Source organism: Lactuca saligna, chromosome 4 (assembly GCF_052625555.1).
Source record: "Lactuca saligna cultivar CGN05327 chromosome 4, ASM5262555v1, whole genome shotgun sequence".
Lineage (NCBI taxonomy): Eukaryota > Viridiplantae > Streptophyta > Magnoliopsida > Asterales > Asteraceae > Lactuca > Lactuca saligna.
In genome coordinates this window covers 92,460,077-92,487,381 of record NC_136420.1, presented here as the reverse complement: position 1 = coordinate 92,487,381, position 27,305 = coordinate 92,460,077, and the positions used below count along the sequence as shown (strand labels likewise).

At 44.3% G+C, this 27,305-nt stretch overlaps 1 pseudogene; it reads right to left on the bottom strand.

Moving 5' to 3' along the window:
- Window positions 1-11,101: 11,101 nt before the first annotated feature.
- Window positions 11,102-11,519, bottom strand: LOC145039907 (senescence-associated protein 13 pseudogene; annotated as a pseudogene).
- Window positions 11,520-27,305: the final 15,786 nt, after the last annotated feature.

Below are 27,305 nucleotides of genomic sequence, written 5' to 3'. Positions count from 1 at the left end.
ATAGAGTCAAGAGATGCTATCTTTGATGAAGAAATATTTACATCTATACCTAGACCAAAAGACACGATTCAATAATAGTACAACTCAGGCTGAAGATGTTTCTGGTAGTACAAGTTTTGTGCCTGAACTTAGAAGGAGTACTAGAGCTAGAAAAGCTAAATCTGTTGGATATGATTTTCAACTATATTTAGTTGAAGGAACAAAGGATGAAATTGCATCTCAACATAAATATTGTTTTAATATCGAGGATGTTCCAAAGACTTTCAGTGAAGCTATGGCTTCTAGGGATGTTCATTTTTGGAAAGAGGCAATTCAGGATAAGATGGATTATATCATGCATAACAATAATTGGATATTGTCTGATTTAACTCCTGGTTGCAAGGAATTAGGATGTAAATGGATCCTCAAAAGTAAAATGAAGGTGAATGGCTCAATTGATAAGTATAAAGACAGATTAGTTATCCAAGGCTTTAGGCAAAAGGAAGGTATTGATTTCTTTGATACTTATGCTCCTGTTGCCAAAATTTACACTATTATATTATTGTTAGCTCTTACAACTATATGTAATCTTGTAGTTCACCAAATGAATGTGAAAACTACATTCTTAAATCATGACTTGGATGAAGAAATTTATATGAAACAAACCAAAGGGTTTGTGATGCTTGGAAATGAACACAAAGCGTGCAAGTTGAAGAATGATGGGTTTTATGTACTATAACATTCCTATGGTGCACATACAACCATAATATCTTTGGATCTAAGTTTTCTCTAATTATACATGCAATAAAATTTCCAAAGCATGAAGCCTACAACTAGCATACAATTTGATATATAAATCATAAAAGTTAGTTTGAAGATTACCTCTTTGTTGTAGCTTGTAGAACTTGGCCTTTCAAGAGCTTAGCACCCCAAGTGTTGTGCCTCAAACAAGTCACAAACACCATGAAAAATTGGAGGAACTTGAGAGAGAGGTTAGGCACACTAAAATTCGCTATTGTATCTATAAGATGACTAGTTCTTCCTAGATGACATAGGTCAACCGATTTTTGGCTAAAGGGTAACATATGTGTATATATATATATATATATATATATATATATATATATATATATATATATATATATATATATATATATATATATATATATGGTGTAGGATTCCAAGGGTCATGTGTAAACCCTAATCCATACACATAGGCTTATGATCCATAAATCATGTAGACTAACTCTTTATGGATTCTTACATAAACTTAGTCCATCATGGATCTAAACCCCAAACCATATGTATCAGTAATTTACATAATTAGTCCCCGTTAATTTAATTAGTCTCTTTTGATCACTAAATTAAATCCAAATTAATTCTTGATCAATACTAATTAAATATTATGATTTCTCAATTAATATGCTACACTTCAAATATATTAGTAAATCATAAATAACCTCCTACTCAAATATCCATCCTATCAAGTTGTCATGTGATATGCAACCTGAAATGGACCATGCTACTCTCAGGTCAAGTACATACCAATTATAGTTATGTGCTGAGACACCTAATCCAATAGTCTCCCACTTGGATAAGTCTTATAACTATTATTACAAGTACGACTCAAAAATCCCGACTAGAAATCTTAGCTCTTAAAAGTTGTTGTCAAACTCTGACCTAGTTAATGACGCGTCCATTATATAAGGGATCACTACTAGAAAAACAGCCTTTTACGACGCTCATTGCGCGTCGTAAAAGGTTCAGACGACGCGCAAATGCGCGTCAAGTGTAACAGCCCAGAATTTTCAGGTATTTATTTTGGACTTAATTATGGAAATTGTGAGTGGACTCGGCGAGTCAGAGAACAGACTCGCCGAGTAGGATCACGGATTTGGGTGCGTGTTCGCGTCCGGACTCGACGAGTCCAAGAGTGGACTCGGTGAGTCCACGATGTGTGATGAAACCCTAATTTCCGGGGTTTGCGGCCTATTTAAAGGGCCTTATGGCCGTCATTTATGCTCACCCAACCCTTAGAGAGAAACCCTTGAGAGCTGGAACGTTTTGAGAGAGAGAGAGGGAGCTTATTTAACCTTGTGTGTGTGATCTAGCAAAGAAGGAGGAGGATCTAAGAAAGAGGAAGCAAAGGAGGCTGCTATTCAGTGGATTTGAAGCTTAGAGCATCGATCTAGAGGTATGAATTCGATCCATTTTCTGATTTGTGGAGCATAGGGAGATCTAGCGTTTCTTATGGACATTTATGGAATGATTTGATGCCAAATAGTCCCCTTTTTGTGTTGAGACTCTGGATCTGGATCCATAGAGGTCCAGAGAGCCTCCTTCTTCCAGCTTTATGTATAACAATTGAGTTCATGGCCTTGAGATATTGAAATTGAGACAAAAACATCATTTAGGGTCATATAGAGATTGTATGTGCATCAAGATAGTGACTTTACGTGCTAAATAAGCTTGGAGGGACTGGATCTGTGGGTTAATGGACCGGATCTGACCTCATGATCAAGTTTTAGTCATTGCATGGCACGGACTCGCCGAGTCCGAAGAACAGACTCGGCGAGTAGTATGAATGTTGCCCGATCATACAGCGTGTGGTCTTGCCGAGTCGGGAAGGGTTGACTCAGTGAGTCAGGGGGGGAATCAGAGTGGACAGGTGGACTGAGTCAAGTTGGACTCGCCGAGTTGTTCTTGAGACTCGGCGAGTTGAGTCATGGTGGCCCCACAACTCATGCCAGGAGGGACTCGTCGTGTTAAGGGAATACTCGACGTGTCAAGGGAGGATTTCAGGAAATTAGTGTATACGCTCAGACTCGCCGAGTCGCTATATGCACCCGCCGAGTCAGGTCATAGTTGACCGTTGACCGTTGACCAGGGTTGACTTTTGTTGACTTATCAAGGAGTAACCAACCTTAGTTGGGGAAAGTGTTAATTAGAGTGGTATTGTGATTTAGGAGGACTATAGCTCGGGAGATCGAGCGCTAGTGATTTCAGGACTTACGACTTATCAAGATACGCGAGGTGAGTCTTCTCACTATACTTTACCTTGAGTAGGTAACCAGAGTTATGTGATAGAGTATTTGTATGCCATGTATGTTATGTGTTGTACTGCATTATTTCTATGTGATTTATGCTGTGCATGTTTACAGAGTTAGAACCTGAGGGTTCACAGAGTTTGGGTGCACGGACCCACAGAGTTATAGCCTCGAGTGGCTAATATGTGTTATATGTGGTATTTTGGGGAACTCACTAAGCTTTGTGCTTGCAGTGTTTGATGTTATTGTTTCAGGTACTAGTGATGACCGCGGGAAGGCGCCGGCTTGATCCGTACACACACACACACACGGAGTTTATACATTTGTGATTTTGGGATTTTGTATTGACTTGAATTGGATAATTAATATGGTTGTTTTATGAATGTTAAATGAATTATGTTTTACGAAAATTTGAAAATTTTGTTTGAAATTCACAGTGTTACAATTTGGTATCAGAGCTAGGGCACGGGTCGATGTGTTCGACAGGGACGTCGAACCCTTTAATGGGGGGTGAAAGTGGGTTAGATCTGATCCCACATCGGCTTGGAAGGAGAACGAAACATTTCCTTATAAAGGGGTGTGGATACCTTCCTTGTCATAACGCGTTTTAAAGTCCTGAGGGCAGCAGATCCCATAAGAACTCTGCAGTTAAGCGTGCTCGGGCGGGAGTAGTACCAGGATGGGTGACCCCCTGGGAAGTCCTCGTGGTGAGTGGCCCAAAGCGGACAATATTGTGATACGTTCCAGAGGGGGGTGTTACAATTTGGTATCAGAGCCTTGGTTTGAGGGATTCGGGTACATGGGAGTATTTGAACTCAAACTGAGGATTTGGAAAAAAAATATTTTCAAAAGAAAACTTAACTTTTCTAAGAGTAAGAGATTTTCTTGAAGAAACGTGTGTACGATCAGTTAGTGCCCGAACGGTGATTTCCCAAAATACCCTTATATTATATGTTATGGTGTAATCTCTTGTTAGAGTAGGCTATGTATTCTTATTAGGACTAGAGTGCCCTGATTTGTGATGCCTTAGCCTAGGGAGATGTGAGCTGCTATGAGATGCTTGAGAGCGAATAGGTAGCAGTGAGGAGCTTATGAGAGATCTGTTAGGGAGTGATAGAGTACTTGGAATTTGGGATCCGAAGAGGAAGATTTGGGGTGTGTACTGAGACGGTGTGGACAGTAGTATTGGGCCCGTACTACTGAAAGCACCGGGGCGGTGCACGGTCCAAATAAGAATCTTTGGAATACCAAGAATCAAGGAGGGATGGATTGTCGAGTGTGAGTATGCTTGAGCGGATTCTAATTTATCGTATGTTGTATTTCAGAGGTTGATCATGGTGAGGACACGTCATATGTCGGAGGGTGTCGGGGCTAGTGATGAGGAGATTCGGCAGATCATTCATGACGAGGTGGCTGCGGTCATCAGAGCAGAGATACCAGAGATGCTCGAGTCTATTAAGACCGCACTGATCGAGACCTTCGACGAGCGTTATGCCGCTCTTTCCGAGGCTACGGTTGCGGCGGCCACTGCAGCTGTTGTTGCTGCTAGGCCGCATGGTGGTGACGCGTTGCTGTTCCGGGAGTTCAACAACACGAAACCACCGGAGTTCGATGGGACCCAGGACCCGATGGCGGCCATGAGATGGATTTCTGACATAGAGGGGTGTTTCTTCACTTGCTCATCCCCTGAGCATCTGAGAGTACGGTTCGCGCTGAACCAGCTTCGCTTGGGAGCGAAGGACTGGTGGAAGTTTGTCACATCACATTTTTCACCTGCTGAGCTTGTGGCAGTGACCTGGGAGAGGTTCACTGCCATGTTCCGAGATGAGTATGTTCCCCAGGTGGAGGGGGAGCGGTTGGCCCAGGAGTTTCTGACCCTCAAGCAGGGTACTGAGTCTGTTACAGTGATCACCAGGATGTTTCATGAGAGGGCGACGTTTTGCCCTGAGCACGTGTCCACTGAGCAGGCACGTATGAGTCGATATTTGAGTATTTTGAGATGAGACATTCGGGAGTTCGTGGCGAACTCCTCGTACCAGACATTTGCCGAGCTTCAGGCAAATGCCCGGAAGAGGGAGATTGAGCTGGAGACCCAGGCTAGGGAGGAGGCTGAGTCTCAGGGGAGGGATCGGCGACCGGTACATTTCCAGCCGGCAGCCAAGCGGGCCAAGCCCGCTGATCCCAAATCAGGGAGCCAGAAGGGCCGCACTTGTGGAAAGTGCGGCCAGGGTCATGACGGAGTGTGTAGAGCGGGATCTTGCTACAAATGTGGCAAGGAGGGGCATATGACCAAGGACTGCCCCAAGGGGTTTGCAATATGTTTTCACTGCAACCAGACCGGACACCGGAAGGTGGAGTGTCCACAGTTGCGGGGGTCGGCTCAGGGAGCATCGCAGGGATCTGCCCCTACCGCCATCAGAGCTACCGGGAGTGGGCCAGTGAAGGTCGAGGCGCCTAGGGCACGAGGGAGAGCATTTCAGTTAACCGCGGAGGAGGTCCGCGCAGCGCCCGATGTCGTGGCTGGTATGTATTCTTTCGTGTATTTATCATAATGTTGAAATATTATGCTTATATTATGTTATGTGTAGGTACTTTTCTTGTGAATTCTATACCTGCCTTGGTATTATTTGACTCGGGTGCGAGTCGGTCCTTTGTATCTTTGGCCTTTAGTCAGCATATCAATATTAGTCGTGAGGCGCTGAGTCAGCCTCTAAGAGTTTCCATAGCTGACGAGAAGGCGATATATGCCACGGAGGTGATCCGTGGGTGTGTACTCGAGATTTTCGGTGTTGAGTTCCTGATTGATTTGCCATGGGGGATGTTTGTGTCATCGTGGGCATGGACTGGTTGAGCAAGTTCGGTGCGGTTATCGATTGCGAATGACAGCTAGTGACCATACGAGACCCTAGTGGGGGAGTTCTTACAGTATACGGCGAGGGTACCCATTCTGGATCAATATTCTGTTCGGCCGCTAAGGTGAGACAGTGTTTACAGCAGGGCTGTAAGGGTTTTGTGGCGTACGTGTCAGATACGCGGGTTGATTCCGGGAGACTGAGGTCGGTGGAGGAGGTTCCTATTGTGCGGGAGTTTCCAGATGTTTTTCCAGAGGCGTTTCCGGGGGTGCCTCTCGTGAGGCAAGTAGAGTTCAGTATTGATTTCGTCCCAGGGGCCGTGCCTGTTGCTATGGTGCCTTATCGTCTTGCACCTCCAGAGATGCAGGAGCTATCCTCGCAGCTTCAGGAGCTGCTGGGGAAAGGGTTTATTTGGCCGAGTAGCTCGCCATGGGGAGCGCCCATTCTGTTTGTAAAGAAGAAGGACGGTTCACATCGAATGTGTATTGATTACCGAGAATTGAACAAGCCGACGGTCAAGAACCGTTACCCGTTGCCGAGGATCGACGATTTGTTCGACCAGTTGCAGGGAGCATCTTGGTTCTCCAAGATCGATTTGAGGTCTGGATACCATCAGGTGAGGGTACGATATGAGGACGTCCAGAAGACAGCGTTTAGGACGCGTTACGGGCATTATGAGTTTGTGGTGATGCCTTTCGGGCTCACCAATGCCCCGGCAGTGTTCATGGATCTCATGAACCGGTTATGCAGGCCGATATTGGATCGGTCGGTGATCGTATTTATTGATGACATTCTGGTATATTCGAGATCTAGGGAGCAGCACGAGGAGCATTTGAGGGATATCCTCGGAGTTCTGAGATCGGAGAGGCTTTATGCAAAATTCTCCAAGTGCGATTTCTGGTTATGAGAGGTTCAGTTCCTTGAACATCTTGTCAACCAGGATGGAATATTGGTCGATCCAGCCAAAGTGGAGGCAGTGATGAGTTGGGAGGTGCCGAGGTCACCCTCCGAGATCAGGAGTTTTCTATTGTTGGCCGGTTATTATCGGAGATTTATCAGGGATTTTTCTAAGATCGCAGTGTCGCATACTAGGTTGACCCGGAAGGGTGTTGCTTTTTCATGGGGCCCCGAGCAGCAGGTCTCCTTTGAGACGCTTCGCCAAAGGTTATGCGAGGCCCCGGTGTTAGCGCTCCTGAAGGGAATGGAGGATTTTGTCGTATACTGCGATGCATCGATTTTGGGGTTGGGAGCGGTATTGATGCAGAGAGGGCATGTGATAGCGTATGCGTCGAGGCAGTTGAAGCCTCATGAGTCGAGGTATCCCACCCATGACCTAGAGTTGGGGGTAGTGGCGTTTGCCCTCAAGATTTGGCTCCATTATTTGTATGGGGTTCAGTGTACGATTTACACTGACTATAAGAGTCTGAAGTATTTGATGGATCAGCCCAACCTGAATATGCGACAGAGGAGGTGGTTGGATGTGGTTAAGGATTATGATTGTGAGATCTTGTATCATCCGGGAAAGGCTAATGTGGTAGCCGACGCCCTGAGTCGTCGGGCAGAGAGTGCCCCGTTGCGAGGTGTATGTTTACGGTTGACCGTGATGACTCCGGTGTTGAACACCATTCGAGGAGCACAGGCTGAAGCAATGAGGTCGGAAAACCAGAAGAGAGAACGAGTTGTTGGTTTGATATCAGAATTTGTTACCGATGTTCGGGGGCTTATGACTTTCCAGGGGCGTATTTGGGTACCATTCGTGGGAGGTGCACGTGCCATTTTGATGGAAGAGGCTCATCGGTCGAAGTTCTCGATCCATCCCGGGAAAACTAAGATGTATCTAGATTTGAGGAAAGAATATTGGTGGCCTTGTATGAAGAGAGATGTTGTGTGGTTCGTTGAGAGGTGCTTAACCTGCCGTAAGGTTAAGGCCGAACATCAGAGACCGCATGGTAAGTTGCAGTCGTTGGAGATTCCCGAATGGAAGTGGGAACAGATCACCATGGATTTCATCACCAAATTGCCAAGGACTGTTCGAGGAGTTGATGCAATTTGGGTGATTGTAGATAGATTGACGAAGAGTGCTCACTTTCTTGCCATCAGTGAGAGTTCGTCTGGGGAGAAGTTAGCAGAGATATATGTGAGGGAAGTGGTGTCTCGGCATGGGGTGCCGATCTCGATTGTCTCCGACCGTGACGTGCGTTTCACTTCCAGGTTCTGGAAGAAGTTCCATGAGGAGTTGGGTACTAGGTTGTATTTTAGTACCGCATATCACCCCCAGACCAACGGACAGAGTGAGCGGACAATTCAGACCCTCGAGGACATGCTCCGAGCATGTGTATTGGATTTCGGGCGAAGTTAGGATATGTATTTGCCTTTGGCCGAGTTTTCTTACAACAACAGCCATCATTCGAACATTGGTATGCCGCCCTTTGAGCTGTTGTACGGGAGGAAGTGTCGAACCCCCATTTGCTGGGGAGAAGTTGGGCAGCGTGTTATGGGCAACACGGAGATAGTACTTCAGACGACAGAACAGATCCAGCAGGTCATACAGAGGTTACTGACTGCACAAAGTCGGCAAAAGAGTTACGCGGACAGACGTCGGTCTGAGCTTGAGTTCCAGGTCGGTGATTTTGTGCTCCTGAAGGTCTCTCCTTGGAAAGGAGTGATCCGATTCAGAAAAAGGGGCAAATTGGGGCCTCGATATATCGAACCATTTCGGGTAATCGCGAGGGTAGGCAGGGTAGCCTATCGCTTGGATTTGCCGACAGAATTGGGACAGATTCACGACACTTTCCATGTGTCGCAATTGCGGAAGTGTATAGCCGATGAGTCGGCAGTGGTTCCATTAGACGATATTCAGGAGGATGCGAGCCTGAATTATGCTGAGAGACCAGTGGCCATCAGGGATCGAAAAATCAAGGTTCTGAGGAACAAGGAGGTACCTTTGGTCTTGGTTCAGTGGTAGCATCGGAAGGGGTCCGAGATGACGTGGGAATCGGAGCGTGAGATGCGAGAGCAGCATCCAGAGTTATTTGCAGAGTGAGACTTCGAGGACGAAGTCTATTTCTAGTGGGGGAGAGTTGTAACAGCCCGGAATTTTTAGGTATTTATTTTGGACTTAATTATGGAAATTGTGAGTGGACTCGGCGAGTCAGAGCCCAGACTCGCCGAGTAGGATCACGGATTTGGGTGCGTGTTCGCGTCCGAACTCGACAAGTCCAAGAGTGGACTCGGTGAGTCCATGCTGTGTGATGAAACCCTAATTTCCGGGGTTTGCGGCCTATTTAAAGGGCCTTATGGCCGTCATTTGTGATCACCCAACCCTTAGAGAGAAACCCTTGAGAGCTGGAACGTTTTGAGAGAGAGAGAGAGAGGGAGCTTATTTAACCTTGTGTGTGATCTAGCAAAGAAGGAAGAGGATCTAAGCAAGAGGAAGCAAAGGAGGCTGCTATTCAGTGGATTTGAAGCTTAGAGCAGCGATCTAGAGGTATGAATTCGATCCATTTTCTGATTTGTGGAGCATAGGGAGATCTAGGGTTTCTTATGGACATTTATGGAATGATTTGATGCCAAATAGTCCCCTTTTTGTGTTGAGACTCTGGATCTGGATCCATAGAGGTCCAGAGAGCCTCCCTCTTCCAGCTTTATGTATAGCAATTGAGTTCATGGCCTTGAGATATTGAAATTGAGACAAAAACATCATTTAGGGTCATATAGAGATTGTATGTGCATCAAGATAGTGACTTTACGTGCTAAATAAGCTTGGAGGGATTGCATCTGTGGGTTAATGGACCGGATCTGACCTTATGATCAAGTTTTAGTCATTGCATGGCACGGACTCACCGAGTCCGAAGAACAGACTCGGCGAGTAATATGAATGTTGCCCGATCATACAGCGTGTGGTCTTGCCGAGTCGGGAAGGGTTGACTCAGTGAGTCAGGGGGGGGAATCAGATTGGACAGGTGGACTGAGTCAAGTTGGACTCGCCGAGTTGTTCTTGAGACTCGGTGAGTTGAGACATGGTGGCCCCACAACTCATGCCAGGAGGGACTCGTCGTGTTAAGGGAATACTCGACGTGTCAAGGGAGGATTTCAGGAAATTAGTATATACGCTCAGACTCGCCGAGTCGCTATATGCACTCGCCGAGTCCGGTCAAAGTTGACCGTTGACCGTTGACCAGGGTTGACTTTTGTTGACTTGTCAAGGAGTAACCAACCTTAGTTGGGGAAAGTGTTAATTAGAGTGGTATTGTGATTTAGGAGGACTATAGCTCGGGAGATCGAGCGCTAGTGATTTCAGGACTTACGACTTATCAAGATACGCGAGGTGAATCTTCTCACTATAGTTTACCTTGAGTATGTAACCAGAGTTATGTGATAGAGTATTTGTATGCCATGTATGTTATGTGTTGTACTACATTATTTCTATGTGATTTATGTTGTGCATGTTTACAGAGTTAGAACCTGAGGGTTCACAGAGTTTGGGTGCACGGACCCACAGAGTTATAGCCTCGAGTGGCTAATATGTGTTATATGTGGTATTTTGAGGAACTCACTAAGCTTTGTGCTTACAGTGTTTGATGTTATTGTTTCAGGTACTAGTGATGACCGCGGGAAGGCGCCGGCTTGATCCGTACACACACACGGAGTTTATACATTTGTGATTTTGGGATTTTGTATTGAATTGAATTGGATAATTAATATGGTTGTTTTATGAATGTTAAATGAATTATGTTTTACGAAAATTTGAAAATTTTGTTTGAAATTCACGGTGTTACATCAAGGAAGGCCCTGTCATAAAGAGAGACGACGCGCATTCACGATGCTCATTTACGACATGCAATGCATATCAAGGAAGGTCCTATCATAAAGAAAAACGACACGCATTCGCGTGTCGCAACCTTACGACGTGCGTTTTAATGACACGTAATGCGTATCAAGAAATGTCATGTCATAAATGAAGACGACACACATTTTTGCGTATCATATTTTTAAATGTTTAAAAAAAATATTATTTATAGATTTACTTATTTTCAAATTAAATTTGTATTTAATGTTTCATAATAGAAAATACAATATCATATACAAAAAATAGAATCCATTGCATAAATTTAATGTCATACAAATAATCGTTTCATGGAAAGATAAAACAAATTAATAGAAGTTGTAACAAAAATTTACAAACAAATTAGATACAAAAAATACAATCCATTGCCCATTTTCTTATTCAAGATCAACCTGCAAGTAGCTAACTAATCTGTACAAATTCACCCTTGTTTCTAATCATTTTCTTAAATACTTTACAAACATAATTCATCCATAGTACCTGAACTATAGTTGCAACCGTGTTTCTTCTTCTTCTGAACTCATCTCTTGCAACCATTGCTCTAAGCCTAGTCTGAATAGATACAATAGCTAGTTGTTTCCAGATGAAATCAGATATAAAATATGGAGCCAAACAAACCATACCTTTGGTGACACTATAAACAAACCCAACAGAAACGTGAACAAGACCTGCAACAGATGAAATCAAAACAATGTTTCCAGCTCCAGAAGCTTTTAAAAAAGGATGTGTAAGTTGACACATATGGTAATAAGACTCCAAATTGGTAGCCATGATCATGGAGTACTTGGTAGCCATGACCATGGAGTACGTAAACATTTAAATTCTCTTGCAACAGGGATCAGTATATGGTCCCATGCTGCAATATAATCTGCATTATCACATTTGATCTTGGAGGAAGGCCCTAAAAAAATTATTAAATAAGAACGAGTTTGAGATTGACAACCATAACAATGGTCTAAATTTTTTATGAAAAAAACATCAGTGAATATACCTCAAACATTTCTATTGCAGACACCCTAAGGTTACAAATGCAATAAATGCCCAACCTTCGATCCAAGATAGCTTCAAAGTTTGAAGAGGCGACTCAGCTGCAGTTAACCAGATGTGGCGTTAAAACGGGATGCAAGAGTGTCAACATTTTCGGCTTTCATTTCCATATGTAATTGACCTTTCCCACAGCCAATTTTTTTTTTTATAAAATCTAAAAAGATTTATAAAAAAGAATATATAAATTTACATTTTCATTTTGTAACGACCAAAATTTTAATAAAATTTAAACTTTTCAAAAACATCCCAATTCATTAAGTTGTTACAAAAAGGTTTTCAATATAATCAGAGTATTCCCAGGTCCATTTCATAAAACATAAACACGAGCGGTACGATCACGCCTTTGCCTTGCCACAGTCTCCTGACGAACCTGAAAAACATTAATCCACAACTGTAAGCCCGAAAGCTTAGTGCAAATGGTGATTAACCTACCTGGGAAAGAGCTTACTTCAGATGCATACATGAACATTGGCTTTAAACAGAAAGAAAAGTTGGTAAAATGAGAAACGTTATCTTTAATATTTTCTACTTACCGTGGTATGTAGTCATCTTCATTGGATCTTTCTCATTGTTCCCTTTTGAAAAATACAAAGCAATCAATCTGTAGCACCAATTTTACCTTGAACCTCTGATTTCTGAACTTCAACATGTGAATGGTTCAAAAGCGCTAATTAGAAATTATGAGGATATGGCAGAAATTGAACTCTGACATGGGGATAAGGTAGAAAACAAACTCCCATATGGGTTTCTTTTTGAAAAACAGGTTCGTTGGAATGTTGGAGAAATCAAACCAGGTTTCAGGGAGAAGTTTTTGAGCCGATAACCTAAAAGTGAAGAGTGAAGTTGGAATTAGGAGAATTCGTACCAGGTTTTAGGGGAGAAATCAAACTAGTTTCTTCCTTATTTTGGGAGGACGGACCTGAAGAGATCGAGAAACAAAATCCCTAGTTGGATGATTTTATGACGAGGAGGATGGACGCGGGGAGGTGATCCTATGCTCACCGGAGAAGAAGTAAGCGTGAAGTGAGATCGTCGATTGTTGCAGAGGCATGGGAGAACCGATCGAGAATCGGAGAGCATTTTGAACTTCCTTGAAAAAGCCCTAGGTAGAATGGTTCTTAAAAAAGCCCTAGGTAGAATGGTTCTTGAAAAAGCCCTAGGAATGAGTGAATGAAGGGAGATACGGAGAGATAGAAGAAGCGGGCACTTCAAAATTTTAGAATTTCAGAGGATTTCATTTTTGCCCCTTAAAAACGTGTGTTTGATAAAAAAAATAAAAAGTGACATTTCTAGAAGACACACATTTAAAACAAGTGTCCTTCGTTTTTTTTTTTGGACATTAATTTTAAGGCACGCAAAAATACGTGTTCTCTATCCTTCAAATTTTGGAAGGTAGACATTATTTTTAAGGTCACACAAAAATTTGTATCATAAATCAGCAAGTGTTATTGTTTGCGCGTCATTAAATGGTATTTTTCTTGTAGTTGATCATATATTCCTCCATTCTAGATATCGTATGGACTGAGACATGGATAATAATCATTCTCTTTGTTCATATGTTGTTTCCCGATTTTAGATTTATGACGACTGACTAATTAAACAAATCAAATCATTCCAGGCTTGTCCAAGCGCTTAAGGTTGTCATCACTAAATCATCGAGGGGCCCATAAATATCGCTTTTATCCACTTTGAGTAAAAGGAATGGATAAACTTCGAATCAAATGCTTGTTTGTACTTACTCATCAAATCACACACATCAATATGTTTTATAACACCAAGTTACTGGTGCGTTTACATATGTCAATGTGCAACCGACTTGTAAACTACAACTCACATGTCTTGGTTTCAAGAATATAAGATATTATTGTCTCATGATCACTCGTGATAAAATCCATGAAGTGATTTAAATGAGCGTGATTTTAATCCAATAATCAAATCTTATTACAGGAGTACTCATGAACACTGCAGCAAACTTGTGCTATGTCTAAACGCCTTTAGACTATCTACAGACCCATTCATGACAGTGTTGCTTCAATACATACTTCCAAAGTATGATCGACTATGGATAGTTTGAATAACCTAGTTATTCGGGAAGTCAAAACATGAAAAGTGAAACACAAGAATAATCGAATCCAATATAGTCTCAGAACTTATGAATATAAATAAAACACCTTTTATTTAATCACCATATTGATTACATATTATTCATTGTATAATGTTTCAATCAATCAACTTAATACTTGAATTAAAACAATAGTTATCCCATGCTCCAAGCATGCACATTATGTTTACCTATAGTCCTTCATTTGTGAAATAGATCAATTGAACATATTTTTCAATGAAGCTCATTTCACAATTCCAAATCTTTATCAAAAGTGTAAGAATGCCAAATTCTTGCCACTATTAGAATGTTTTAGGTTCTAACCTTTCTGCAATGATCTTCTTGTATTGTCAATGCACTAAAGTCACATACACTTGGACAATGAAATTACAAAACTTTCCACTAGAGAATGATAACAAAACAATTCCAAGGAAGCGAAGTCTCAAACTTAAAGTACATTCCTTTGAACATTCTTCTTGCATAAAAGTTTGTAGCATGCACGTAGATTCTTAATATCCATGTAACACCCATAAAAATCATGCCAAATTTAAACTTTTTAAAACATTTAAAAACCAAGAGTTATTACAAACTCGGTTTCAAAATAGTCTATATCAGAGTCTCCCAGAAACAAAGTCATAAAAAGTGAGGAGTGGTATGATCACACATTTTCCTTGCTGCTGTAACATCCAGAATTTCAGGTATATTATTTGTAACACCGTAAATTTCAAAACAAAATTTTCAATTTTTCATAAAACATAATTCAATTAATATTCATAAAACAACCATATTAATTATCCAATTCCAGTCAATACAAAATCCCAAGATCACAAATGTAAAAACTCTGTGTGTGTGTGTGTGTACGGATCAAGCCGGCGCCTTCCCGCGGTCGTCACTAGTACCTGAAACAATAACATCAAACACTGTAAGCACAAAGCTTAGTGAGTTCCCCAAAATACCACATATAACACATATTAGCCACTCGAGGCTATAACTCTGTGGGTCCGTGCACCCAAACTCTGTGAACCCTCAGGTTCTAGCTCTGATAAACATGCACCACATAAATCACATAGAAATAATGCAGTACAACACATAACATACATAGCATACAAATACTCTATCATATAACTCTGGTTACCTACTCAAGGTAAAGTATAGTGAGAAGACTCACCTCGCGTATCTCGGTATCTCACGAATCCTGGAAATCCCTCGTGCTCGATCCTCCAAGCTCTAATCCTCCTATAACATCATATGTCTCTAGTTAACACTTTATATCTTCTAAGGTTGACTATCCCTAAGAAGTCAACACAAGTCAACTTCGGTCAACGGTCAACGGTCAACTTTGACCGGACTCGGCGAGTGCGCTATGGCGACTCGACGAGTCGAGACATTTTGACCAACTCTCTAAAATTCCCTTCCTACACGTTGAGTATTCCCCCCCCCCCACTCGACGAGTTTCATCTGGAAGAATCGCGGGGCCACCCCGACCCAACTCGCCGAGTCTCAAGAACAACTCGGCGAGTCCCAGTTCGACTCAGTCCACCTGGCGTCCCTCTCCAACTCACCCTGACTCACTGAGTCAACCCATGACTCGATTGGATCACTCACTGAGCGAACCCAAGGCAATCTTCAAACTACTCGCCGAGTCCGATGAACAGACTCGGGGAGTCCATGCCATGCAACCACTCCAACTTTCTTCTAAGGTCAGATCTGTTTCCACAATCTATAGATCTGGCCTCCCTAGACTAATTCATCACGTAAAGCTTCTATCTCGGTGCCCATAACACACCCTATAGCTCATAAATAGAGTTTTGACCTAAGGCATAAGGATTCCAATCCAAAACCTCCATTTCTTCCCAAAAAGCATGGGCAAAGGGACACTCTAGACCTCCAAGGGTCCAGATCTATGGTTTAAACCACATAAGGGACCAAGGGGGCACTAGATCTTGCCACAAAAGGGTTCAACAAACCCTAAATCAAAATAAACATCAACAAGGAAGAAGATAACTCGAAATTATTACCACAATAGTGATGCTCTGGACTCCAAACTCTCAGAAGTGGCTCACTTGCTTTCCCTTAGCTAGTTCTCTCCTTCCTTGCAAAAATGACACCTCCAAGATCAATAATGGCCTTCTACTTTGCTCCAAACGCTCACACTCGATTAGGGTTTCACTCAAGGGACTGGTGAGCACAAATGACGGCCATAAGACCCTTTAAATAGGTCCCAAACCTGAGAAATTAGGGTTTCATTACACAACGCTGACTCGCCGAGTCCATATCCTGGACTCGCCGAGTCCAGGCGCGATCCCGCGACTAGATCCGTGACCCTACTCGGTGAGTCTGAGCTCCAACTCACCGAGTCCCCTCTCAAAACACCAAAAACATAAATATACAAGATACCTGAAAATCCGACTGTTACAACTCTCCCCCACTAGAACTAGACTTCGCCCTCGAAGTCTCGCTCTGAAAACAACTCCGGATGCTGCTCCTGCATCATACGCTCTGGCTCCCAGGTCATCTCCGATCCCCTCCGGTGTTGCCACTGAACCAACACCAGAGGTACCTCCTTATTCCTTAGAACCTTGATCTTCCGATCTCTGATGGCCACTAGTCTCTCGGCATAATTCAGGCTTGCATCCACCTGAATATCCTCTAATGGAACCACTGCCGATTCATCGGCTATACACTTCCTCAACTACGACACATGAAAAGTGTCGTGGATCTGCCCCAACTCTGCTGGCAACTCCAACCGATAGGCTACCCGGCCTACCCTCGCAATCACACGAAATGGTCCTATAAACCGGGGGCCCAACTTGCCCCTCTTCCTTAACCGAATCACTCCTTTCCAAGGGGAAACCTTCAGGAGAACGAAGTTGCCGACCTGAAACTCAAGCTCAGACCGGCGCCTGTCCGCATAACTCTTTCTTCGGCTCTGGGCGGTCAATAACCTCTGTCTGACCTGCTGTATCTGCTCTGTCGTCTGAATCACGATCTCCATACTGCCCATCACTCTCTGCCCAACCTCACCCCAACAAATGGGGGTCCGATACCTCCTACCATACAACAGCTCAAAGGGCGGCATACCGATGCTCGAATGATGGTTGTTTTTATAGGAAAACTCTGCCAAGGGTAAATACGCATCCCAGCTACCCCCGAAATCCAACACACATGCTCGAAGCATGTCTTCAAGCGTCTGAATCGTCCGCTCACTCTGGCCGTCTGTCTGGGGATGATATGCGGTACTAAAATGCAGTTTAGTACCCAACTCCTCATGAAATTTCTTCCAGAATCTGGAAGTGAAACGCACATCACGGTCCGAAACAATCGAGATCGGCACCCCATGCCGAGATACCACTTCTCTCACATAAACCTCCGCCAACTTCTCCGCCGAAGAACTCTCACTGATGGCAAGGAAGTGAGCGCTCTTCGTCAACCTATCCACAATCACCCAAATTGCATCAACTCCTCTGGCAGTCCTCGACAATTTGTGATGAAATCCATAGTGATCTGTTCCTACTTCCACTCGGGAACCTCCAATGGCTGCAACTTGCCATGCGGTCTCTAGTGCTCGGCCTTAACCCTTCGGCAGGTCAAACACCTCTCGACAAACCATGCAACGTCCCTCTTCATACAGGGCCACCAACACTCTTTCCTCAAATCCAAATACATTTTCGTAGCCCCGGGATGGATCGAAAATTTCAATCTATGTGCTTCCTCCATCAAAGTAGTACGCGTACCGCCCACAAACGGTACCCAAATCCGGCCCTGAAAAGTTATAAGCCCTCGACTATCCGAAACGAACTCTGAAACCAAACCAACGACCCGTTCTCTCTTCTGCATCTCCGGTTGCACAGCCTCGGCCTGTGCCCCACGAATGGCATCCAGAACTGGAGCTATCACGGTCAATCTCAAACATACATTTCGCAGCGGAGTACTCTCCGCCCTGCAGCTCAACGCATCAGCTACCACATTAGCGTTGACCGGGTGGTACAGGATCTCACAATCATAATCCTTGACCACATCTAACCACCTCCTCTGCCGCATATTTAGGTTAGGCTGATCCATCAAGTACTTCAAGCTCTTATGGTCCGTGTATATCGTACAACGAACCCCATACAAGTAGTGACGCCAAATCTTGAGGGCGAACACCACTGCCCCCAACTCTAGATCATGCGTGGGATATCTCATCTCATGAGGCTTCAACTGCCTCGATGCATATGTTATCACATGTCCCTTCTGCATCAGTACCGCTCCCAGCCCTAAAATCGATGCATCACAAAATACTACAAAATCTTCCATCCCTTCCGGAAGAGCTAATACCGGGGCTTCGCACAACCTTTGGCGAAGCGTCTCAAAGGAGGTCTGCTGCTCGGGACCCCATGAAAATCCAACACCCTTCCGGGTCAATCTGGTGAGTAGCACCGCGATCTTGGAGAAATCCTTGATAAATCTCCGATAGTACCCTGCCAACCCAAGGAAGCTCCTGATTTCAGAGGGTGACTTTGGCACCTCCCAACTCATCACCGCCTCAACCTTGGCCGTATCGACCAATATCCCTTTCTGATTAATAAGATGTCCCAGAAACTGGACCTCCCGCAACCAAAAATCGCACTTTGAAAACTTTGCATAAAGTTTCTCCGATCTCAAAACCCTAAGAACTTCCCTCAAATGCTCCTCATGCTGCTCTCTAGATCTCGAATATACCAAAATATCATCGATGAATACAATCACTGACCGATCCAACATCGGCCTGCATACCCTGTTCATGAGATCCATGAACACAGCCGGGGCATTGGTGAGCCCAAAAGGCATCACCACAAACTCATAATGCCCATATCGCGTCCTGAACGCTGTCTTCTGGACGTCCTCATCCTGCACTCTCACCTGATGATAGCCCGACCTCAAATCGATCTTGGAGAACCAAGATGCTCCTTGTAACTGATCGAATAAATTGTCGATCCTCGGCAACGGGTAACAGTTCTTGACCGTCAGCTTGTTCAATTCTCGGTAATCAATACACATTCGATGCGAGCCGTCCTTCTTTTTCACACACAGAATGGGCGCTCCCCACGGCGAGCTACTCGGCCGAATAAACCCCTTCCCCAGCAGCTCCTGAAGCTGCGAGGATAACTCTTGCATCTGTGGAGGTGCAAGACGATAAGGCACCTTAGCGATAGGCGCGACCCCCGGAACCAAGTCAATACTGAACTCTACTTGTAACAGCCGGAATTTATCAGGTATCTTGTTTATTTTTTTTATTTATTTATTTTGTTGTATAGTGGGAGGGACTCGGCGAGTTGGGGCTCAGGACTCGCCGAGTAGGGACGCAGATTGGACGCGGGATCGCACATGGACTCGGCGAGTCCAGGATATGGACTCGGCGAGTCTGCGCTGTGTAATGAAACCCTAATTTCTCGGGTTTGAGACTTATTTAAAGGGCCTTATGGCCGTCATTGTGCTCACCCAACCCTTAGAGAGAGACCCTTGAGAGCTGGAACGTTTTGATAGAGAAAGGAAGCCTTATTGACCTTGTGTGTGTGATCTAGCAAAGAAGGAGGAGGATCTAAGCAAGAGGAAGAAAAAGAGGTTGCTATTCAGTGGATTTGAAGCTTAGAGCATCGATCTAGAGGTATGAATTCGATCCATTTTCTGGTTTGTGGAGTATAGGGAGACCTAGGGTTTCTTATGGACAATTATGGAATGAGTTGATGCCAAATAGCCCCCTTCTTGTGTTGAAACTCTGGATCTGGATCCATAGAGGTCCAGAGTGTCCCTTTACCCAAGCTTTTTGGGAATCAACGGAGGCTTTGGATTGGAATCCTCATGCCTTAGGTCAAAAACTCCATTATTGAGCTATAGGGGGTGTTATGAGCCCCAAGATAGGAGCTTTACGTGATGAATCAGTCTAGGGAGGCCAGATCTATAGTTTTTGGAAGCAGATCTGACCTTAGAAGCGAGTTGGAGTGGTTGCATGGCATGGACTCGCCGAGTCTGTTCATCCGACTCGGCGAGTAGCTTGAAGATTGCCTTGGGACTGCTCAGGGAGTGGTCCAATCGATTCATGGGTAGACTCAGGGAGTCGAGGTGAGTTGGAAAAGGATGACGAGTGGACTGAGTCAAACTTGGACTCGGCGAGTTGAGTCGGGGTGGCCCCACGATTCATTCAGGTAAAACTCGTCGAGTAAATGGGGAATACTCGACGTGTAGTAAAGGGATTTCAGGGTTGGTGAAAACGTCTAGACTCACCGAGTCGGTATGGTACTCGTCGAGTCCGGTCAAAGTTGACCGTTGACCGTTGACTAGAGTTGACCTGTGATTGACTTCTTATGGATAGTCCACCTTAGAGATATAAAGTGTTAAATAGAAACATAATGTTATAGGAGGATTAGAGCTCGGAGGATCGAGCACGAGGGATTGCCAGGATTCGTGAGATACCGAGATACGCGAGGTGAGTCTTCTCACTATACTATATTACCTTGAGTAGGTAACCAGAGTTATGTGATAGAATGTTTGTATGCTATGTATGTTATGTGTTGTCCTGCATTATTTCTATGTGATTTATGTAGTGCATGTTTATCAGAGCTAGAACCTGAGGGTTCACAGAGTTTGGGTGCACGAACCCACAGAGTTATAGCCTCGAGTGGCTAATATGTGTTATATGTGGTATTTTGGGGAACTCACTAAGCCTTGTGCTTACAGTGTTTGATGTTTTTATTTCAGGTACTAGTGACGACCGCGGGAAGGCGCCGACTTGATCCGTACACACACACTCGGAGTTTTTACATTATGATCTTGGGATTTTGTATTAACTTATATTGGATAATTAATATGGTTGTTGATGAATATTAATCGAATTATGTTTTATAAGAAAATCGGAAAAAAAAATTCGTTTGAAATTTACGGTGTTACACTACTTGCCTCACGGGAGGCACACCCGGTAACTCTTCGGGAAAAACATCTAGAAACTCACACACCACCGGAACCTCCTCCACTGAACTCGGTCTCTCGGAGATCACCCGCGTATCCATCACATATGCCACAAAACCCTTACAGCCCTGTTGTAAACACTGTCTCGCCCTAGCGGCCGAACAAAAGGCTGATCTAGAATGTGTACCCTCGCCGTACACTGAAAGAACTCCCCCACTAGGATCTCGTATGGTCACCAGCTGATGCTCACAGTCGATAACCGCGCCGAATCGGCTCAACCAGTCCATGCCCACAATGACACAGACATCACCCATCGCAATAGGAACCAGATCAATCGGAAACTCAACCCCAAAAATCTCTAACACACATCCCCAGAGGACCTCCGTGGCACAAATCACTCTATCGGCAGCTATGGAAACCCTCAGAGGCCGACTCAATGCCTCACGACTAACACTGATATGCTGACTAAAGGCCAAAGATACAAAAGACCGACTCGCACCCGAGTCAAATAACACTAAAGCAGGCACATAGTTCACAAGGAAGGTACCTATGCATAACATAATATAAGCATAATATCTCAACACCAAAATAAATACATAGAAGGAAACGTACCAGCCACAACATCGAGTGCAGTGCGGACCTCCTCCGCAGTCAGCTGAAAGGCTCTCCCTCGAGCTCTCGGCGCCTCGGTCTTCACGAGCCGACTCTCTGTAGCTCTGATGGCGGCAGGAGCAGATCCCCGAGATGCTTCGCACAACAGCGGACACTCCGCCTTTCGGTGTCCGGTCTGGTTGCAGTGAAAACACACTGCAAACCCCTTGGGGCAGTCCTTGGCCATATGCCCCTCCTTGCCACATTTGTAGCAAGATCCCGCTCGACAGACTCCATCATGACCCTTGCCGCACTTCCCACAAATGCGGCCCTTCTGGCTCCCGGGTTTGGGATCAGCGGGCTTGGCCCGCTTGGCTGCCGGCTGAGACTGTGCTGGCCGCCGATCCCTCCCCTGAGACTCCACCTCCTCCCTGGCCTGTGTCTCAAGCTCAATCTCCCTCTTCCGGGCATTTTCCTGAAGCTCAGCAAATGTCCGATACGAGGAATTCGCGGCGAACTCCCAAATATCCCGTCTCAAAATGCTCAAGTAGCGGCTCATAAGTGCCTGCTCAGTGGACACGTGCTCAGGGCAGAACATCGCCCTCTCATGGAACATCCTCGTGATCGCTGTAACTGACTCAGTACCCTGTTTGAGGGTCAAAAACTCCTGTGCCAAACGCTCCCTCTCCACATGGGGAACGTACTCATCCCGGAACATGGTAGTGAACCTCTCCCAAGTCACCGCCGAAAGCTCAGCAGGCGTAAAATGCATCGTCACAAACTTCCACCAGTCCTTCGCTCCCAAGCGAAGCTGGTTCAGCGCGAACCGAACCTTCAGATGCTCAGGAGATGAGCAAGTGAAGAATCACCCCTCCATATCAGATATCCACCTCATAGCTGCCACCGGATCCTGTGTCCCATCAAACTCTGGTGGTTTGGTGTTGCTGAACTCCCGAAACAGCGACACATCACCTCCCTGGGGTCTCGCTGCAGCGATCGCTGCGGTAGCCGCTGCAACAGCAGCCTCAGAAAGAGCGGCGTAATGCTTGTCAAATGTCTCAATCAGTGCGGTCTTAATAGACCTGAACATCTCTGGTATCTCAGCTCTGATGACCGTAGCCACCTCCTCATGAATGATCTGTCGAATCTCCTCATCACTAGCTCCGGCACCCTCCGGCATATGACGCGTCCTCACCATGATCAACCTCTGAAATACAACATGTGATAAATTAGAATTCACTCGAGCATACTCACACTCGACAATCCATCCCTCCTTGATTCTTGGTATCCTAAAGATTCTTATTTGGACCGTGCACCACCCCGGTGCCTTCAGTAATACGGGCCCAATACTACTGTCCACACCGTCTCAGTACACACCCCAAATCTTCCTCTTCGGATCCCAAATCCTAAGTACTCTATCATGCGTAGACCACCCTCTAATAGATCTCTCATAAGCCCCTCGCTGCTACCTACTCACTCTCAAGCATCTCATAGCAGCTCACCTCTCCCAAGACTAAGGCATCACAAATCAGGCCACTCTAGTCCTAATAGCAATACCTAGCCTACTCTAGCATGCAGATACATCATATCAATATCAATATTACATAATATAAAGGTATTTTGGGAATTCACCTTTCGGGCGCTAACTGATCGTACACACGTTTCTTCCTGGAATTTGTTTCTTTTTCAAGAAAATCTTTTACACTTAGAAAAGTTAGGTTTTCTTTTGAAAATATCTTTCCAAATCCTCAGTTTGAGTTCAAATACTCCCGAAGGTGTACCCGAATCCTTCAAACCAATGCTCTGATACCAAATTGTAATACCGTAAATTTCAAAACAAAATTTTCAATTTTTCATAAAACATAGTTCAATTAATATTCATAAAACAACCATATTAATTATCCAATTCCAGTCAATACAAAATCCCAAGATCACAAATGTAAAAACTCTGTGTGTGTGTGTATGGATCAAGCCGACGCCTTCCCGCGGTCGTCACTAGTACCTGAAACAATAATATCAAACACTGTAAGCACAAAGCTTAGTGAGTTCCCCATAATACCACATATAACACATATTAGCCACTCGAGGCTATAACTCTGTGGGTCCGTGCACCCAAACTCTGTGAACCCTCAGGTTCTAGCTCTGATAAACATGCATCACATAAATCACATAGAAATAATGCAGTACAACACATAACATACATAGCATACAAATACTCTATCATATAACTTTGGTTACCTACTCAAGGTAAAGTATAGTGAGAAGACTCACCTCGCGTATCTCGGTATCTCACGAATCCTGGAAATCCCTCGTGCTCGATCCTCCGAGCTCTAATCCTCCTATAACATCATATGTCTCTAGTTAACACTTTATATCTTCTAAGGTTGACTATCCCTAAGAAGTCAACACAAGTCAACTTCGGTCAACGGTCAACGGTCAACTTTGACCGGACTCGGCGAGTGCGCTATGGCGACTCGGCGAGTCTAGACGTTTTCACCAACTCTCTAAAATTCCCTTCCTACACGTCGAGTATCCCCCCCCCCCCCACTCGACGAGTTTCATCTGGAAGAATCGCGGGGCCACCCCGACTCAAGTCGCTGAGTCTCAAGAACAACTCGGCGAGCCCCAGTTCGAATCAGTCCACCTGGCGTCCCTCTCCAACTCACTGAGTCAACCCATGACTCGATTGGATCACTCACTGAGCGAACCCAAGGCAATCTTCAAACTACTCGCCGAGTCTGATGAACAGACTCGGCGAGTCCATGCCATGCAACCACTCCAACTTGCTTCTAAGGTCAGATCTGTTTCCACAATCTATAGATTTGGCCTCCCTAGACTGATTCATCACGTAAAGCTTCTATCTTGGTGCCCATAACACACCCCATGGCTAATAAATAGAGTTTTGACCTAAGGCATAAGGATTCCAATCCAAAACCTCCATTGCTTCCCAAAAAGCTTGGGCAAAGGGACACTCTGGACCTCCAAGGGTCCAGATCTATGGTTTAAACCACATAAGGGACCAAGGGGGCACTAGATCTTGCCACAAAAGGGTTCAACAAACCCTAAATCAAAATAAACATCAACAAGGAAGAAGATAACTCGAAATTATTACCACAATAGTGATGCTCTAGACTCCAAACTCTCAGAAGTGGCTCCACTTGCTTTCCCTTAGCTAGTTCTCTCTTTCCTTGCAAAAATGACACCTCCAAGATCAATAATGGCCTTCTACTTTGCTCCAAACGCTCACACTCGATTAGGGTTTCACTCAAGGGACTGGTGAGCACAAATGACGGCCATAAGGCCCTTTAAATAGGTCCCAAACCCGAGAAATTAGGGTTTCATTACACAGCGCTGACTCGCCGAGTCCAGGCGCGATCCTGCGACTAGATCCGCGACCGTACTCGGCGAGTCTGAGCTCCAACTCGCCGAGTCCCCTCTCAAAACACCAAAAACATAAATATACAAGATACCTGAAAATCCGGCTGTTACATTATTTTACTCATTTATTTTGAGTTTGGGGAGGAATTCGGCGAGTTGATGCTTAGACTCGCCGAGTAGGACCACGGGTTCTTATCCGGATTGGTGACCGAACTCGACGAGTCGACTCGTAGACTCGGCGAGTCCACTCTTTTAAGTGAAACCCTAATTTCTCGGGTTTGGGATCTATTTAAAGGCTCTTATAGCCTTCAGTTGCGGCTACCAGACCCTTGTGAGAAACCCTAAGAGAGCTAGAACGTTTGTGAGGGAGGAGAGGCCATTTTTGATCCTTGTGTTGGTGTTCTTGCAAGAAGAAGGTGACCAAGGCAAGAAGGAGCTGAAGAGGGTGCTATTCTGTAGATTTTAGAGCTGATGGACTGCATATTTGAGGTATAGATTCGATCCTTCTTTAGTTTTGGTGTTAACCTTTGGAGTTAGGGTTTTCTAGACCCTTTAGAGGCTTGATTGGATGAGCATTTGGTCCCTTCTCGTATTGAGGCTTTGGATCTGGATCCAAAGAGGTCCAGAGACCTTAACCCTTTGATCTTTATGATTGATATTAGGAGACATGAGCTTAGGATGTCATATTTGAGGTTATTTCTCCAAATATAGGCTTTGGGCCTTTGCATGAGCATCAAGATCTCAACTTTACGTAATTATCATGCTTGGGAAGGTCAGATCTATGGATTAGAGGAACAGATTTAACTTCAAGTGGTCATTTGAGTATGAGCATGACATGAACTCGCCGAGTCCAAGGATAGACTCGACGAGTAGGGGTAGGTTTCCCCGAGAACCACATAGTTGGTGACTCATTGAGTTGGGGAAGTGAATGTTGAGTCATTGGGGATTTAGAGGACGTGAGTTCATGACTGAACTAGCCGAGTCACAATTGTGCACTCAGCGAGTCTGGTCAAGATTTGACTGTTGACTTTTGTTGACTTTTAGGGTTTGGTCAACAATTGGACTTGTGGACCGTTTGAAGGATAAAATGGTCTTTTAGCCTTCTTAGAGGACATGTGAGAGTCTAGTCTAGCCTGGAGAGTTGTTATTGATTGAGATGATTGTTATGTGTTTAGGCAGAGGCTAGATCAGTGTATATGTGAGTGAGGTATTACCCGAGACATCCGAGGTGAGTCTTCTCACTATAGTTTACCTTGAGTAGGTAACCAGAGTTATGTGACCGAGTATCTTGTATGCTATCTATGTGATGTGTTGCACTGCATTATTTCTATGTGACTTATGTTGTGGGTATATCAGAGTTAGGACCGTAAGGTCCACAAAGCTAGGACCAAGGGGTCCACAGAGTTAGGGCCCAAGGGCCCACAAGAGTTATAGCCTTGAGTGGCTAATATGTGTTATATGTGGTATTTTGGGGAACTCACTAAGCTTTGTGCTTACATTGTTTTGTGTTATGTGTTTCAGGTACTAGTGAGGATCGCGGGAAGGCGTCGGCATGATCAATACACACACACACGGAGTTTTATTTATATGTTATGATCTTGGGATTTTAACTTATGTTCGAATATATGTAACAATGAGTTTTATAATATTGTGAAATAAAGTGTTTTTAAATGTGAAAATTTGTTTGAAATTTTACGGCGTTACAGCTACGGTCCCCTGATGTACCTGAAACAATAAACTGAAACTGTAAGCCTGAGAGCTTAGTGAGGTTCCCCTAAAATACCCATACACAAGGTTGCAGAACTCGTTACTCGGTACCTATTCGCCCGACTACCGAGTAGCGAGTACTCGGGGAGTAGTTAGATTCCGTAATTCATTTAGAAATATTTTTAGGGAAATTATATATGTCAAAATGATAAGCTAAAATCATAAGTTGATTGAAATATATAACGAATTAGATACATGTAAATACACAAAAGCTAAAAAAACATAATGCTCACACTTTGTGAATAATTACTGAAAATTTAAGATATATATGTAGTAATAATCACATGTGTGTGTTAAATAATAAATCATGAAGTATATTATGCATATTATTCACTGAGTTAACTATGTTTTACAACACTACTCAGTTCAGTAAATGGGCTGATCAGGGAGTACTCAGGATTCTATAAGTCGCCTCAGTAAGGGGACGAGTAGCGAGTACTCGGAGGAGTAATCAGCCAACTCGGCGAGTTTTACAACACTTCCCATACATACAATACTACACATATAATCATAACAACATACTATGGGTCTATTCAACCATCGGGTTAGAATACCCCAGTCCCTCAACCATCCGGTTGGAATGCCGACATACTACGGGTCCAATCATCCTCTGGATGGAATATCCCGGGCCCACAACTAACAAGTTGGAATGCCCACATATTATGAGTCCAATCATCCTCAGGATGGAATACTCACATCCTACAGCCAACAAGTTGGAATGCCCAGGTCTATTGGCTTTCGCACAAAGCAGATAAGCCTCAACCGCTAAACAA